Source organism: Halichoerus grypus, chromosome 15 (assembly GCF_964656455.1).
Source record: "Halichoerus grypus chromosome 15, mHalGry1.hap1.1, whole genome shotgun sequence".
Lineage (NCBI taxonomy): Eukaryota > Metazoa > Chordata > Mammalia > Carnivora > Phocidae > Halichoerus > Halichoerus grypus.
The window spans coordinates 40,846,894-40,862,682 of record NC_135726.1 but is presented as its reverse complement, the minus strand read 5'-3'; the positions used below and the strand labels follow the sequence as shown (position 1 = coordinate 40,862,682).

The 15,789-nt window shown below is 47.8% G+C and overlaps 1 long non-coding RNA gene and 1 pseudogene across 1 annotated transcript in view; one reads left to right on the top strand and one right to left on the bottom strand.

Moving 5' to 3' along the window:
• Positions 1–2,367: 2,367 nt before the first annotated feature.
• LOC118521941 (U2 spliceosomal RNA) lies at positions 2,368–2,537 on the top strand (annotated as a pseudogene).
• Positions 2,538–10,022: 7,485 nt separating this feature from the next.
• The window catches only part of LOC118521914 (uncharacterized), a 119,250-nt gene continuing 113,483 nt past the window's right edge, over positions 10,023–15,789 (bottom strand). Inside the window, exons 5-7 of the long non-coding RNA XR_013444376.1 lie at positions 15,214–15,401; positions 14,525–14,809; positions 10,023–10,582 (exon numbers count right to left, since the gene is read on the bottom strand). This is a non-coding gene — a long non-coding RNA (uncharacterized LOC118521914). The remainder of the gene's footprint in view (positions 10,583–14,524; positions 14,810–15,213; positions 15,402–15,789) is intronic.

Below are 15,789 nucleotides of genomic sequence, written 5' to 3'. Positions count from 1 at the left end.
ACGCTTCCCTAGCACCAAACTGCCCGACTTCCGCAATTTTTCTTCATTCTCACTAACAATTTGGTAATGAAATATTGATTTTTAGTTAGATTCAAATAGATGTTATTAAGTTTGCATTGATAAATCGTTCTCTTTCTCAGGCTGGAAGTACCTCAGTCAAATTCTAACTGTGCTTTCATACCTGGTGATGTATTAATCTGACGTGTCTGTCGGCTAGGCTGCTGGGGCCAAAGCCGGGGGTGCCAACCTAATTGCTGTCACCTCACACAGAGGGCATAATTCTAGCTGGTGCATTGCAAGGATTTTAGCCCTAAGCCCCAAGTGGGTAAATATTTCCTCTGGGGCTCCTACTTTTTAAAACTGTATCATTTCTCCACCAAGACTGGCTTCATATGGGATGAAGAGGTGGCCCATTAAATCTGACTTTCCCCCATGCTTTTGTCAACATAATATCTAGGCCGTATTAAAAAACCTCAAACAGACTGACAAGAGTGTGCCATTCCCCTGCTAAAATTGTTGGAGCAGCTCTGAGTGCTTGTGGGCAGAAGGTGTCGCACCCTCCAGCTTCGAGCAGGCCACCTGGGGAGGGTATGCAACAGGCATGGAGGCCAGCCTCCCGCCACAGGCTTCTGAGCACTCTGTGTGGGAGTATGTGGGTAAAGAGCCCAGGTACCACTGGGTCAGCATCTACCCACATTACTGCTTCCCGACCCCTCCCGTGTCTCCACCCCTCTTCCCACCAATCTCACTCAGGACCCAAATGTCCCCCTGGACCATGCCCAGGTCTACAAAGCAGACACAGATCACCAGGGATTCATGGCTCAGGAGAGTCTCCCCAGAGGCCATCCCTGGGATATTTGCCACTTGAAGGAGAGGGGATAATAAGGGCTCCCCCTCATCCCTAATTTCTGTGTCCTGGCTGAAGGTAAACCCTTGATCCAAGCTGAGCTAATCATTTGTTCACTATCCTGTCTGAATAATCGTTCAGTGTAGGCACAAGACCCAAAATAGGCCAGTCAGCCTTGTCTTCCGGAATAGTTCCAAACTGGAACAAAGGAAAGGATCCTTTTCTCCTGGGACGCCTGGGTGGCTCAGTCGGTTAAGCGTCTGCCTTTGGTGGAGGTCATGATCCCAGGGTCCTGGGATCGAGCCCCACGTCGGGCTCTCTGCTCAGTGGGGAGCCTGCTTCTCCCTCTGCCTGCCACTCCCCCTGCTTGTGTGCTCTCTCTCTATCTACCTCTATCTCTCTGACAAATAAATAAATAAATAAAATCTTAAAAAAAAAAAAATCCTTTTCTCCCTTGTGCTAAAGCCAGGATGTGGGCCCAGAAGCACTGGAGGGCACGTTCCTCACTCCCCACATGGAGAAAGCTGGCTCCCTTGGTCAGGGGAAGCCTGACCCGGTGCCAAGTCCCTTGTCCCAGGGTCTCTGGCAACACCACTTCCTTCCCTGACCCTGAGCACCGACTTTGGTTCTGGTTTCTCCCACTTGCATTCAAGAGTCCAGCCTTCCTCCCTCTAGTAACTCCTCCCATGAATGGATTAATCTCAGGCCGACTTGGACATTATGCTCTTGGTTACGGTCTCCAATGGCTTCCCATCCACCTGTCACATAACGCTACCAATCCTTAGCTGAGTGTTCTAGCTTCTCCAAGACTTCCTCACCCACCACTGCCCATAGTCAACTCCTCGCCCAGAGTAGCCACCAAGTTTCTTCATTTCTCCAATTCTGAAGATTTTCCCCGGGATGTTTTCTATTCTTAGAATGACTCCCTTCATCTCTGCATAAGTGACCCATCTTTATTCTCCTTCCGGGTGACTATCCTAAGCCCCCGGCTAGAATCAGCTCTTCCTCTGCATGCTGTGCTTTCCACTGTAAGTCATCGGCAGGAACCCTCCTCTGTGCTAGCCTGTAGGGGGATGACATACACACAGCCTGACCTTTTATTGCCTTGCCAGTGACTTGACCGCACCCGGCACATAGTAGGACCACTTAAGATAAACGTGTTGCCTGAAGTTATTAATTAATTTATTCACTCATTCTCTTCTTATCCTACCTATTTTTCAAGGCAAGATTAAATACCACCCCTCCTCTGAGCCTTCTTTGGTGTCTTCAGTCAGAATTAATCGCTTGCTTCTTTGTGTTCCCACATCATATTGCTTTCAACTGCTAATTAGCATACATTAATTAATGTGTACATTTTTAGGCACTCCTTTAACAATAACTTCTGAGAATCTACTTCCTTAGATTGAAGGTAGTTTCTAGGGAGTCTGTTTTCCACTCTTGACTATAAGCCCCTTAAGGACAAAAATTGGATTTGTTTTCTTAAAACCTGAGTAATTGTTCATTTAAATGAAATGTATTTTATCGCTTCTCGGCCTTTTGGCTAAGATCAAGTGTAGTATCTGTTCTTATCAGTTTAAATGAAATGCATTTTTTGAAACCCGTGGATGGGAATATGACCTTTGAGTCATAGGTATTTCTCCACATACCAGTTGCAAATGACAAGAATATTCAAAAATGAACTGGTTGAAGCAATAATAATAATAATAATAATAATTTGTAAGTTTACAATACAGGAGTCCAGAACTAGTTCAGGAGTCCTGAACTAGGGCTTCAGGTCCTGCTGGATCCCTCATCCCAAACAATGTCATTTGACTCTCTCCATTTCTCCCTCAGTTTTCCTCTGCACTGGCTCCGTTCTGAGGTAGGCCTTTGCCTCATGATGCCAAGATGGCTGCCAGAAACTCCAGCCTTCCATCCAAACCTTTCAGCAACTGGAGGAGAGATGATATCTCTATCTGAAGTGTTTTCCCCTTTAAAGACTTAGATGTTCTGATTGGCTTGGCTTAGGTCACGTAACCATCACTTGGGCTGGTCCAGTTGAACCACATGAACTAAAGGAGAGGAGAAGTGGTCTCCAGCATAAACCAGCTACTGATTCCAGAAGAAGGGGCATGGATGCCTGGTAGGCACCTTCAGCTCTCTCCCCGCAGAAGCTGGCCTGTTGCCCACCAGGTCCCTAGCCCTGCTCCCCACACTGCTTCCTTGGATGAGAACAGGAGACACTCATAAGAGATATAGGCCTTTTCAACCTAGCCTCTCTGGGTCTTTTAAGAGACTGGAAAGAGTGACCATTCATTCATAAGGATGCAGTGGTCTCCCTCCCGCCTGCAAGGAACTGGGAAAACGGGATGAGACCAAGGCTATCAACTTAAAGCTACAAAAGGAAACTGGGTACCTGCTCCATCAGATTCCTTCTAAACTTCCTGGTCCAACACCGCAGAGCTGCTGCAGAATGTTCCAGATGTGTGAATGCCAGAGGTGGAGAGTATAGGTAGATTTTAGGCAGGGTGAGTATCAGAACAAGTCCCCAGTTCCTGGGCAGCAGGACTGACCCCAGCCAGCCTAGAAGGGGCTAGATGTCCCAATGCTTTTCCTCAATGTGGACACTTGGAGACAAAGAGAAACCCCCTACCACCCAATGGCCAACAGAGCTGGCCCTGCCATCGCCATTTAGCCATCCACTTCTGCTTCTGAATACTTCCATTCGGTATCCTCAAGGAAAATGAAAGGAACAGGTGCATTTATAATTGGTTACTGTGCCCTCACCATCCCCTCACCCCCAGCCAACACCATGCAGAAAACAAAGGAAGTGCATTTTGGGGTGGCTGATGGCAAGGTTGCCGGTTCATCCAGCCCCTTCCTCCTCCACTAGCGGCAACCCATCCTCCGTCTGAGCTTCCCGAGTCAGGCCTGTGCCAATTATCCTGAAGAGGAGTCCAGCTTCTGTGGCTTCCACAGCCCGAGAGCCCTTGGCCCCTGCTGCCCTCGGGCCAAGGTAGAGCCAGACGCAAAGGGAGGGAAAAGCCTCCCATCTGGCCCCTGCTGCTTGGGTTTCCCTCTTGCGGCCTCAGTGAGTGCCCTTTAGATCTGATTGATTTTATCTGTGAAATGAGCTGAAAATCCCTCCCAGGGAGAAATGCTCATCTCCCTTCCTCAGCCCAGACACTCCAGATAAATCACATTGCCCACCACCAGAGCACATGTGGGCCGAGGCCTGGCGGAGAGCAGAGACGGCAGGACGGCGGGACAGCGGGACAGGCTGCTCGCTGGGCCTGGCCATCAGTGTGGAGGCCTTTGGCTTCTTCCCAAGGCTGAAAATCCAGGACGCCGGCATCCTCAGCCACCTGGTCAGAACTGCCCTGTCTTCAAATACCTTGCACTTGCTGGTCAAGGCTTTGCCTTAGTTTGGGTTTCTACAGAAATAAATCCTGAGACACGGAAATGGGCAAGCTGTGATTTGGGATGTAGGGACCAGAGCCAGGGAAGAGAAGAAATCCAAGAGAGGGTGAGTTACAGATCAGGTGACCTCTGTGGACAACTTGAGCCACATCCCACAGCAGGCGGCCTCTGAGAGGCGTGAACTAAGGTTGTCTTGCTGGGGGGATGGGGGCCTCGGGCATTTATCCACTAACTCCTGTCCTTTACTCCTGAGCTGTTTGACTCCCCTGTGCTTTTGGCCTGCCCTGGGTCACCCACACTCCCTTGGCCAGAGAATACCCTCCACCAGCATGCAGAGGAACTGTGTACTCGTGACTTCCCCGGGGGACCAGGGCGACAAGCCTGGCTCCGTCCACCTCCTCAGCCTCCACCCCTTCCTGGCACCAGCCTCCCCTACTCCTCCCCAACTACTGAGCTGATTTCCCACTGGGTCTGCATGTCTGCATGCACCCCAGGAAGCCCTCCCCAGTTCCTGTATCCAGAGGCAAAATCTCCCCTATTCATCAGGAATGAGTCAGAGGCAAATAGGTGAGCGTTTTGGAGGGGGCGGAAGGGGGCGCATCTTTGGGGTCAGGACGGAAGCAGATAGAGGGGAGGCTTATTCCCGTGCAGCAGGGGCCAGGGCTCCGATCTCCTTCCTCCCCCCTTCCCCAGCAGGCCGAGTGCCTGGGCTTTCCAGGTCTCACAGAACATTAATGCAAATTATTATAATTCTTCTCTTCATTGAAAGAGACTCTGGCACAGTTGTCTAAGAGTCACTGATGAAGCCGACGTGAAAAATTCAGTAATTGGTTGCCAATATCCAATTACTCCAGGGTAATATGAAAGTGAGGGGGGAGCAAGCCAAGAGGCCACAGCCCAGGGACCATGGGTGCAAAGAGGAAGCTGGAGGCTTGGCTCAGGCCCATGGATGTAGCCATGTGCGCAGGAAGGAGATAAGATCGGCGGCGGGGGGGGGCGCATAGGGAGTCCCCAGCCTCAGACGTTCCCTCTGGCCAAGCCTTTCCCCAGGCTGGTCCTTCACTGTAAGAGCCTTTCCTTGGAGTCAGAAGCTGCTCAGTCTCTCCCAGAGGCCCCAAGAAAACGGGCCTGGCTGGGGACAGGAAAGGGGACAGAGAGTGTCATGCCAGGGCCTTGGAGACCTGGTCTCAGCCCCTCTACCGTGGGCTGGAGGCCTCACTCTGAGCAAGGCGTGAGAATTCTGAGGGCCCCAGGGTCATCCCTGTGAACTGGGAGCCCAGCCCGCCTGCCTGCTTCTGCCCAGGGCTGGTGTGCCAATGTGAGGAACTTACCTACGTGAAGAGAAGTCTGCACACTGACACCAGGGAGGAGGAGGGGCTGTGGCCACCACTCCTTTTCAGGTGGTCCTTCCCCTTCCTTGGGAGTTTAGGCTTGGAGGCGAGAACACTGGGTAAATACACATTAAATGCTTACTTAATGAGCACACACCAGCCCTGAGGGTGGTTGCCCCTGCCGGCCTGGCTGGGGAGGCACCTCCAGGTCAGGGGCAAGGTCAGGGGCAGGGCAAGACAAGAATGCACCCTTCTGTTGTCCTGCACTGTATCATGTCTGCAAATAAATGGAATAATTCAGTTTCCAGGACTCTTAACCTTTTCACTTGGCATAAATTGTGATCACCCAAATAAATACAGGCAAATCACATTAAAAACATATATATACGAAGCTCATTTATTCAAGACATTTTCCAACTCTGAAAAAATACCTGTATCTTACCAAGAGGGAAAAAAAAAAAACAAAAAAAAAAACAAGCTCAGTTCAGAGCTGCCCATCTCCATTTCTGTCCCTATCGGCTACAGATGGGGGTGTTTGGATTCCTCATGGTCCTAATGACCTAATGGTCCCACCTCAGCCAGGTCAAAGGTCGAAGAAACCATTTTTTTCCCCCTCCATTCCAAATTGGTAGAGAGAGGGCGAGATGTATGAGCAGATCGTAATGTGGTGCCAGGAATGTTTGAGCAATAATCAATTGCAAATTATATCTTACCAAGTTAGAGTCAACTGGAGGGGCTGTAGCTGAATATTTTATCAAAGCAATTTAATAAGAATGTCAATGACCATAAACCTTTAAAGAGAGGTTTTCAGCATCCTAAGGAGCTGCCCTTCTTAGGCAGCACTTGACACCTATTCCAGAATTTAGGAAGAGGCAGGATTGGAGCAAGGCCGAAGCCTGGGGCCGTGGCTTCCAGAAGAAAGGATGCCCTCTGGGTGGTGGCATCCCCACGGGGCCTTAGCCCCCAGCCAGGACTGCATCCCTCCTAGGACCTGAGTCCCAGGGATGATGTGCCATCCTCAAGTACCTCGCATATGGGGCCACAACTGAGACTTGGGCCTCCCATTCATGATGGCTTGCACTGGTTACAGAGAGGTCAGTCCTCACGAGAGTGCTGCCTGAGAGACAGGCCAGGGCCCGGCACGGGGAAGGGGACTGTTGGGCTCTCAGGCTTCAGAGCACAAGCTTCCTCCTGCGTGCACCCCTACAGGTGCTATCAGAGGTGGGGCTCCCATCCTTCCGAGAGCAGAACAGGAACACTGTTACAGAATCCTATGCACCCGTGCAGAGCAGTACTAGTGGACAGACGAGTCAAATTCAAAAAGTCGCACGTCTTCGCAGCAAAGGAAACCATCAACAAAATGAAAAGGCAACCTACCCAAGGAGAGACAATCAATACTTGCAAATCATACATTTTGAGAGGAGTTAATATCCAAAATATATCAAGGACTCATAAAACTTGAGAGAAAAAAAACTGATTATAAAAATAGGCAGAAGATCCAAATAGACATTTTTTTCAAAGAAGATATACAAATGTCCAACAGGTACATGAAAATGTGTTCAACATCACTAGTCATCAGGAAAATGCAAAACAAAACCACAGTGAGATATCACCTGATGCCTATTAGAATGGCTATTATTAAAAAAACAAGAAATGACAAGCGTTGGCAAGGATGCGGAGAAAGGGGAACCCTCATGCACTGCTGGTGGGAATGCAAACTGGTGTAGCCACTGTGGAAAATGATATGGAGGTTCCTCAAAAAATTAAAAATAGAGCTACCCTATGACCCAGAAATTTCACTTCTGAGTATTTACCCAAAGAAAACAAAAATGCCAATTCAAAAAGATATGTGTACCCCCCTGTTTACTGCAGCATTATTTACAATAGCCATATATGGAAACAACCCAAGTATCCGTTGACAGATGAATGGATAAAGAAAATGTGATATATATATGATATAGATATAGATAGACAGATCTGATATATATATGTGATATATATATGATATATAGAGAGATAAATAGATCAATCGATCTATCTGTTGGAATATTATTCAGCCATAAAAAAAGAAGGAAATCTTGCTCCTCATGACAACATGGATGGAGCTAGAGGGTATTAGGCTAAGTGAAATAAGTCAGACAGAGAAAGATAAATACCATATGATCACACTTATATGTGGAATCTAAACAAAACAAAACAAAACTGAGCTCATAGATCCAGAGAACAGACTGGCAGCAGCCGGGGCGGGGGGTGGGGGTGGTGAGCAGAAGAGGTGGGGGGTGAAAGGGAACTAACTCCCAATTATAAAGTAGTCCTGAAGATGTAGTGTGCAGTGTGATGACTGTAAGTAATAATAGTGTGTTGCATGCTTGAAATCTGCTAACTGAATAGATCTTAAAAATACTTGCCACAAGAAAAAAATTGTAACTATGTATGGGGACAGATGTTAATTAGACTTAGTGTGGTGATCATTTTGCAACGTATACAAACATCTAATTGTTATGCTGTACACCTGAAACTAATACAATGCTGTATGTCAATTACAGCCTAATAAAATATTTAAAAAGAAGTGTAGTGGGATGTAGATCTATGTGCCAAGGAGACACTTGTATAAAAACTCACAAAGTTGAGGGTATAAGGGAGAATAGGAGGAAGTGGATGGGGGTAAAAGCAGAGACATGATATTGTGGTGACAGATTCAGGACTATCTCGTCAGATTCAAACAAGGTATGATGGCTACTTGCCTAATAGAGAGCAAAAGTGGAGCAAATAGACGATAGATAGATAATAGAGAGGTAGATAGATGATGAATGGATGTATAAATGGATGTATAGACAGATGATAGATAGATGATAGATGGATGGATGGATAGATAGATAATAGATGATGGATGGATAGGTAGATAGATAGATGATAGATAGATAGATAGATAGATAGATAGATAGATAGATAGATGATAGGTAGATGATAGATGATAGATAGATGATTAGATAGAGAGAGAGAGAGATAATTATAGGTGCAAGGAGGTAGAAACATCAGGTGGGAACCCCAGGGCAGACTCCTGCTTTGCCCCTCTGTCTTCCTGATGCTTGCCTGGGTCCCCAAGGAAAAGGAAAGAAGAGTTCTACAAGTCATTATGTCCAGACTCTCCCTGCACATAGCATGTTCCAGTTTACAAAGAGCTTTCACTTCTGCCAACTGCTGGTGCTCACAGCGGTGCCCCCAGAGGAAGAACAGGGCGAGCAGATAGGAAGCTCATGCCCCTCACACATGAGACATGGGGACTGGTAGCATGGAGGAACCTGCATTAGGTCACAGTCAGGGAGTTGGGTCTAGGTCCCAAATGGGAATGGAAGATAAGGTCAGCACATGATGTGCTGAAAGGAGCTAGATGTATCCCAGGATATGGAAAGGCATGTTTCCAGAGAATGGCCAAGAGATGATGTCCTCCACAGAGGTGGAATGGAAGTGGCCCAGGTGATGGAGAGCCCTCCACTCGGTCTCTCCTTGTCACTTCTGGACTGCTGCTGCACTTGCACCAGGACTGCATTAGAGGGCCAGCCTGGGGCTGAGCTCACGGAGACTCAGGGTCACTCTGGGAGGGGGGAGAACGGTGACATGGAACTGGAGTCAAGGTCAGCCTGTAGCTCGAGTTTGAGGCCACTCGGAGGCCAGCATATGGGTCAGTCTGCACCAGGAGTAGAAGCTATTTTTCAATCTGTGGCTCAGAAGGGAAAACAATTCGAGAATCAGGTCTTCAACCATAGCTCATCAAGGACATGTGTTCTTCATGGCACTCACCCACCAGTGCATCATTCCGGGAGCTGGTGCCCAGGTAAGGAGAACCGAGAAGGACCCCTAGCTCTCTACCTGATGAGTGGGTGTGAGGATTCAAGCAGATAATCCTTGCAAAGTTCAGCAAGGTGCCTAACAGCTGCTGGTTGTGCTGGGTCACTTCCAGCTCTCTCCACCTTCTCAGCCAGTCCAGCAGCAGGGGAACAGTGCTTGTCGGGATGATGGGTGGGTGAGATGAAAAGTCTTAGGGGCACCTCCACAATTGCATCTGCTCCCCACAAACATTGAGGTTGCCCCCCTGCCGAGGACATCAAACCCGAGAATATCCTTCCCAGTGTTTTCCCACCCCAGCGATGGACATTTCCAGGATCAAGCAAACCAGCACCGAGCGAGTCCTACTTTGCCAAGATTGTGTCCCAGCTGTGCGTGCCCAGGCCCTGCTGGGAGCCCATGGTGTGGGGAACAGCCTTACCTTTGGGCTTTAATTATGCTTGATTTCAGCTTCTGCTGAGTGATCGCTTGTCTTTCTCTAAGCCCCCATTTTTCCCAGAGCACTTTCTTGATGTTATTAGAGCTGTCTATAAAATATGAATCCCAATTCCATGATAGTCATAAAAGCCATAAAATTCTATGTCTGCCATGAAAATATTACATGATTTATTTTTGTGTGAAGTACGTATTAAATCTCGTACTGGAATAGGAGTTTGGCTCTTCAACATCACGAACTTTTAATAACACACACTTTGCCTTAAATTGCTATTATTTTAAGTTTCTTTCTTCATTTTACAGTAGCCCTCATTTCAAAATAGGATCAGAAAATAGTCCCGGGCTTATTTATATGTTAAAGTTAATATCCACTGTAGCTTAAATTTTGCTCCCTTTTTTATGGTGTTCATTTTTGTTTTATATATGATGAGATTTGTGCATTTGATTTGTTTTGTTTTATGCCAAATGCCTTTGGAGAAATATCAGGTGATTAACCAAACCCTCCAACAGTGGGTCTGATACTACCATCTCCAGGGTCACGCAGTGGGTCCGCATAAATCCACACAAGTAAACACGTGGCTGGAATAGAGAGAGGAAGGATTGAATCTGGAAGCGGTGGGAGAGGAGGAGTAAATATTGAGACCATCTCTTTCGTTCCTTCCAAAACCCATAAGAAAAACCACAAAGATTTGCCAAGCTTCCAGTGTCTGGCAGTCAGCTGAACCTTGTTGGGGACACAGAGAAAGAAGAAGATCATTAGTAAGATGAGATTCACATACATGAACCCATTGAAGAACCACCCCAGGCAGAACCAGGCTGTGTGACTCACACTGCATGCATTGGGGGGATCCGAATGGAATTCAAGAATTAAGTTTATTCTGCAGGTGAATGCAGGATTTGAGTTGTCCTGGAAAGACAAGGGGAATTTAGGAGAGGGGAGGACAATGCCAGGCAGAGGAGGCTGGACAAGAGGAGAAGCTCGTGGGACCCTGAATGCGATGAAGGAAGAGTAGTGTCCAGGTTGTGTACTGGCAGAACCCAGCCCCAGCTCAATCCCCAATTCGCCATCTTGCCAGCTTCTCTGCCCAAAAGACCTACACTGCGTTTCAAACAATATCAAGGGTAGAGGGAAGATTGATTTTCAGCCTGGAGGATACATGTGACATTTGGAATGAGTTGAAACTGATCTAAGAGATTTTCATTTCAAAAGATATCTGATATGATGTGTCGATGGGGTGTTTCACACACCTCATCAGAGTTCAAAGACTATAGCCATGAGAAGGGCGCTTCCAAGGTGGAAAGCAGATGTGTGGGACCGGAGCAGGAGGGGGTCTTGGCCTCTTCAGACTTGGCCCACCCATCACCTGACATACCATGGAGACACAGCCATGCGTTTGATCCAGGCAGCCCTTGGGTCTGCAGCATCTTGGCATGGGTACAAATGATGTCATTTTTTTGTATCCAACTCCTGTGACCATGTTTTCATATCCCCAAACCCTTCCCAAGGCACCAACAGGGCATAGAGTCATTCACTCAGAAGCCACTGAATGCTCTGATAACCAATGAGAAATGGCCAAGCCTGGTTGGGCATCCACCAGTCTGCCACCCCCAGAGCACCTAAGCCTCAGTCTGGGTGCCCCGTGAGGCATGGCATGGGGAAAAACTCATGGGCTACCATCTTGTCAGGGAGTTCAAATCCGGGAAACTGAAGTGAGGGCCTAGGGGACTGAGGCAAGTCAGGAGGTGTAGGCAGCATAAGCGTGGATTATCGAGGTGGTCACCTCTGAGTACCTCTGATCACTTAATCTCATAGGACTGTCATCTGAGAAACCACAAAGAACCACAGCTCAAGACAGTCCATCTGCACAGGTAGGGTGACACCAAGAATAGAAAAAAATCATCTGCTCCAAACAGCGTCATGATTCCCGTCCTCCAGGGCTGTGCAAAAGTGGGCAGAAGAAAGTGAGTCCCAAGGAACTCCATGACTTGGAATAAACCGGGAGTCCCTGGTGTGGAGGTCTCGATTTTAATGGCTACTGGTGCAGGTGAACTTCTCCCTACAGATTCCTCTTGTGGGTTCACCTTGGAGGCCTTGTCTACCCCCACGCCCCCCCCCCACACACACCCGCCCTGGGCCCTGCTGCCTGGCAGGGTGCATCAAAGGAGCTGTTGGTGAAGGATCTTGGAGCAGAGACCCCAGGCCCTGCGCTTCAGGGAGCAGGAAGCCAAGACAACATCTACGTTTGCTTGGAACAGAGAAAGAGTCTCCAGGAAGCTTCCTGGCCGGCCCCCGATGGCAGCCTCTCTGGAATGCAATTGAAAATTCCATCTCACAACCAAACCCACGAGCCTTCTTTCAATGTAAAATCATCTACCAAATCAATCCCACACATTAAACAAATAAATCCTAATATTAAGTTTAAAAACCATATACCTTCAAATAAGCTGTTTTGTGTTATAGAGACAAGAACCAAGTGGGTTTTGAGGTTCTTTGCAAAATTGAATAATGCCACCACTTCGACTGAAATGATAAAAATAATAAGGAGATGAAATAACTTAAAACCGTAGAGAGGAATTGAGACCAAAGAAGAAAATACACCCATTTCTAGTCTGATGTGTTCCGAAGAGCCTCTCTTGAGTGAGTGGCAGCTGGGAGGACAAAAGGTAGAAGGCATCTGGAAAAATATTAAGAGTTTTGTGAAAGAAAATCAATCACGAAAGATACACAAACCTGATTAGGAAAAGGAAAAATGTATGTTGTAATATATAGAGCAGTCTGTGAACGGGTGGCTGGTTCCTACAAGATTAGAGAAAATAACCCGAGGTTAGGGTTGCCTTCTCCTTCCACTCGGTGCGTAGTATCACCCACCTGGAAGCTTCATCCCCCTGGCTCCAAGCAATTTGCTGAGAAAGAATATTTTTGCTGTTAGATGATCTCGCTCCCCAGTGGCTCCCGCAAGCCACTAGCTCTGAAACAAACGACCTCACTGGAGAACGGATGGGTTGCAGCCTTGCCGTTCAAGGCGCCCTCACGCAGAGCCCACGCCCCACCCCGCTGCCTGCCCCTGGGGTTTTGAAAAGGTTCTGGCTCAGAAATGAAAAGTCAAGGCAAGAATAAAGGTTCCCGGTCTGTGAAGCCCTCGTTGGCAGCGGAGGTCTGCTTCTGGTCCGAGCGGGGGGAGAGGATGTCCAGGTTAACGCATCTCACTGCTTAGCTTTGAAGTCGTAAATCAAGAAGATGCCAGCAAAACGGCCTGCCAGGCCAAGAGGACAGCGCAGGGTGCTGGTTTCTAGGAAAACCTGTGGCTTGCTGATGAGGCTCAGGCCTGAGGGGCAGGAAGTGGGAGCAGACAGCAACCCCTGGCAGCAAGCCTCCGCTCCAAGGTTAGCGGAGCACAGCCGCTGAAAAAATGTTCCCGGTAAAACGGCCTCTGCCGTTACAAGAACCACCTGCTTCCAAATTCCAAGTGGCTAAGTGACCAGGCACGGGCAGGTGTGCGCGCGTTCCAGCTAATCATGCTCCCTGATTCCACGGGCCTTTTGTTCAACAGTCGGATATTTTGATATCAAAACTCAATGAACAATATGCACAGATGTGGGAAATTAACAAAAGATGTCGACAGCTACTTTCCCCTTTGTTCATCCAAACACTGGAACACATTTCCTCCTTCATTTCCTCTTTGTCCTCATTATCGTACACAGAGGAAGTCATCTGATGGTTTGGTTTTGGTAACCTGTTTATTTCTAAACTTGTGTTCCTCTGCCCGGGATTAATGTCTCTGCCCCCCCAGGGACGGGCTATTAATTACCCTAGTGGGAAGGTGACCACCGTCCCCAGCGCCAGACCGGCTGGTGCAATGCGGAGTCAACATAGACATGGGAGCTTGAACAGCTGTCTCGTACTCTCACAGCAAATTAAATGCATGTTAAAAGATTATCTCTTACATTTATCATAACAAGATTTTGCATTTATGTCTTTCTCTCTTTTTAAATAGGAATAAAGATCTCATATACATTTTCTAATTTATTATCTAGTATTTATTATAGGAAGAGAGTTTTGTCTAATCACAACTCATTAAAATCACATATTATTCACAATAACCCACCACTAAAGACTCATCACGGTAGCAAGAAAAAATAAAAAAGTGTTTTTAAAATGAAACTTCATTTTAAGCATTCCTCTTGGAGACAGTCCAACATGTTAAAGAAAGGAGTGGAACGTGTGTAATAAAATACCTTGGCAAAGAAAATTTGCAGGAAGGAAGGATGGAAGGAAGGAAGGACGGATGAAAGGGAGGGAGGGAGGGGAGGGAGGGGAAGGGGAGGGAAGGGAAAGGGGAAGAGAGGGGAGGGAGAAAAGAAGGGAGGGGGAGGAAGGAAGGGAGGGGGAAGGAAGGAAGGAAGGAAAGACGGAAGGAGGGAGGGAGGGAGGAGGGGGGAAGGAAGGAAGGGAGGAAGGAAAGAATGAAGGGAGGAAGGGAGGAAAGAAGGGAGGGAGAAGGAAGGAAGGAGGAAGGGAGGGAGGGTGGAGGGAGGAAAGAAGGGAGGAGGGAAGAAGGAAACCTAATATCAAGGCGAGTTCAAATACTTTACAAAAAATAAGTAGGGATTCTGTGGCCCAGTGAAGAAAGAGAAGGAAAAAAAATCAGGCCAAGAATTTACCTACTTTCTCTCTTATTTTTAAGCATGATTCCTTTTCATCCTCCAGCACTGGGTTCTAACTCACACGTATCTTGTTAGCCAAATGAAGCAGTTCTTTGCCTCCCTGGCGCTCCAGCCAGAACTGATTTTCAGATCATTATTATATGCACAAAGAGGCGACAGCGTGGCATGTGTAATTCTCCTGGATGTCACCCATCCACAGCAGGCCACCGGCGCAGGGTTATGAATACTTGGTTTGCTGAGTGAGATGATTCTGGCATAGCTCTGTGGCATTTTCCACATGTTTAGCCTGAAAGAAGACATTTGTTTGGACTATATGCTTCTGTGTACTTTTTTAATGCAATAAAATTGACAGATGACTCCTTTTTGCAACAGGTTTGGAGCAAGAAAATGTGTGGTGGCTCTGCCCTCCCCTTTTTTCTTGATGGCTGTTTAGACAGCAGTCTTAAAAAATCACTAGTCACTAAAATCCCTCATGCCCATTTCATATTGTGTTGATTCATATTAAATTCATGACAACAGAAAAGCAACTTGAGGCACTTTCGGAAATGACCGCGCCTTAGCGCGCCTCCCCATCCTCCGGGCTCGGGGGGCCCCGCGCCCATAAAGCTGCCCGCTGTCTTGTGTCATGAAAAGAAACAGCTTTGCCTGGGAAGGCCATTACTGTGTAATGAGGCGTGCAGCAAAATATACCTTCAGCAGCCACTTGATGAAGGCTTGCTGACACACCAGACCAGACAGAAATGTTTTTTTGTATGTTCTTCCTTATTTTGTCCATCAATCACATCATTAGTCAAAGCAGACGAGCCTGTCAGCCGGGCCCAGATGCGGAGTGGCAGGCGATCAGCGGACAGGTGTTCTGGCTCCCCCAAAACGAAATCCTGAAATGAGAAAGGAGCCAAGACCTTGTTTCAAGGGCTGGAATGTCAACGAGAGAGAGAGAGAGAGAGAGAAAACACCGATGGGAGGAGTTGGGAAGACCAGCATGGTGTCCCCCTGGTATTGCCTGGCCGAGCCAGGACGGGGGAGAACAAAGCCCATTCATTTCCTGTGGTCAGTGAGGTGTTCAAATATAATAGTCACAGGCAGTCGGTAAATGAAAGTTCCCTTGTGCCCCTCTTTAGTATCCCAAATGCATACATTTGGGTTGGGTGGTTCTGATGATGCCTCGGGCCACCCAAGCTCATTGAACTGCCTTCCCTGAGGCTGGCTGGGAAAATGCAGACTCCACACACCCAGCGCTTGCGCTTCCGCTTCCGGGAGCGTGGC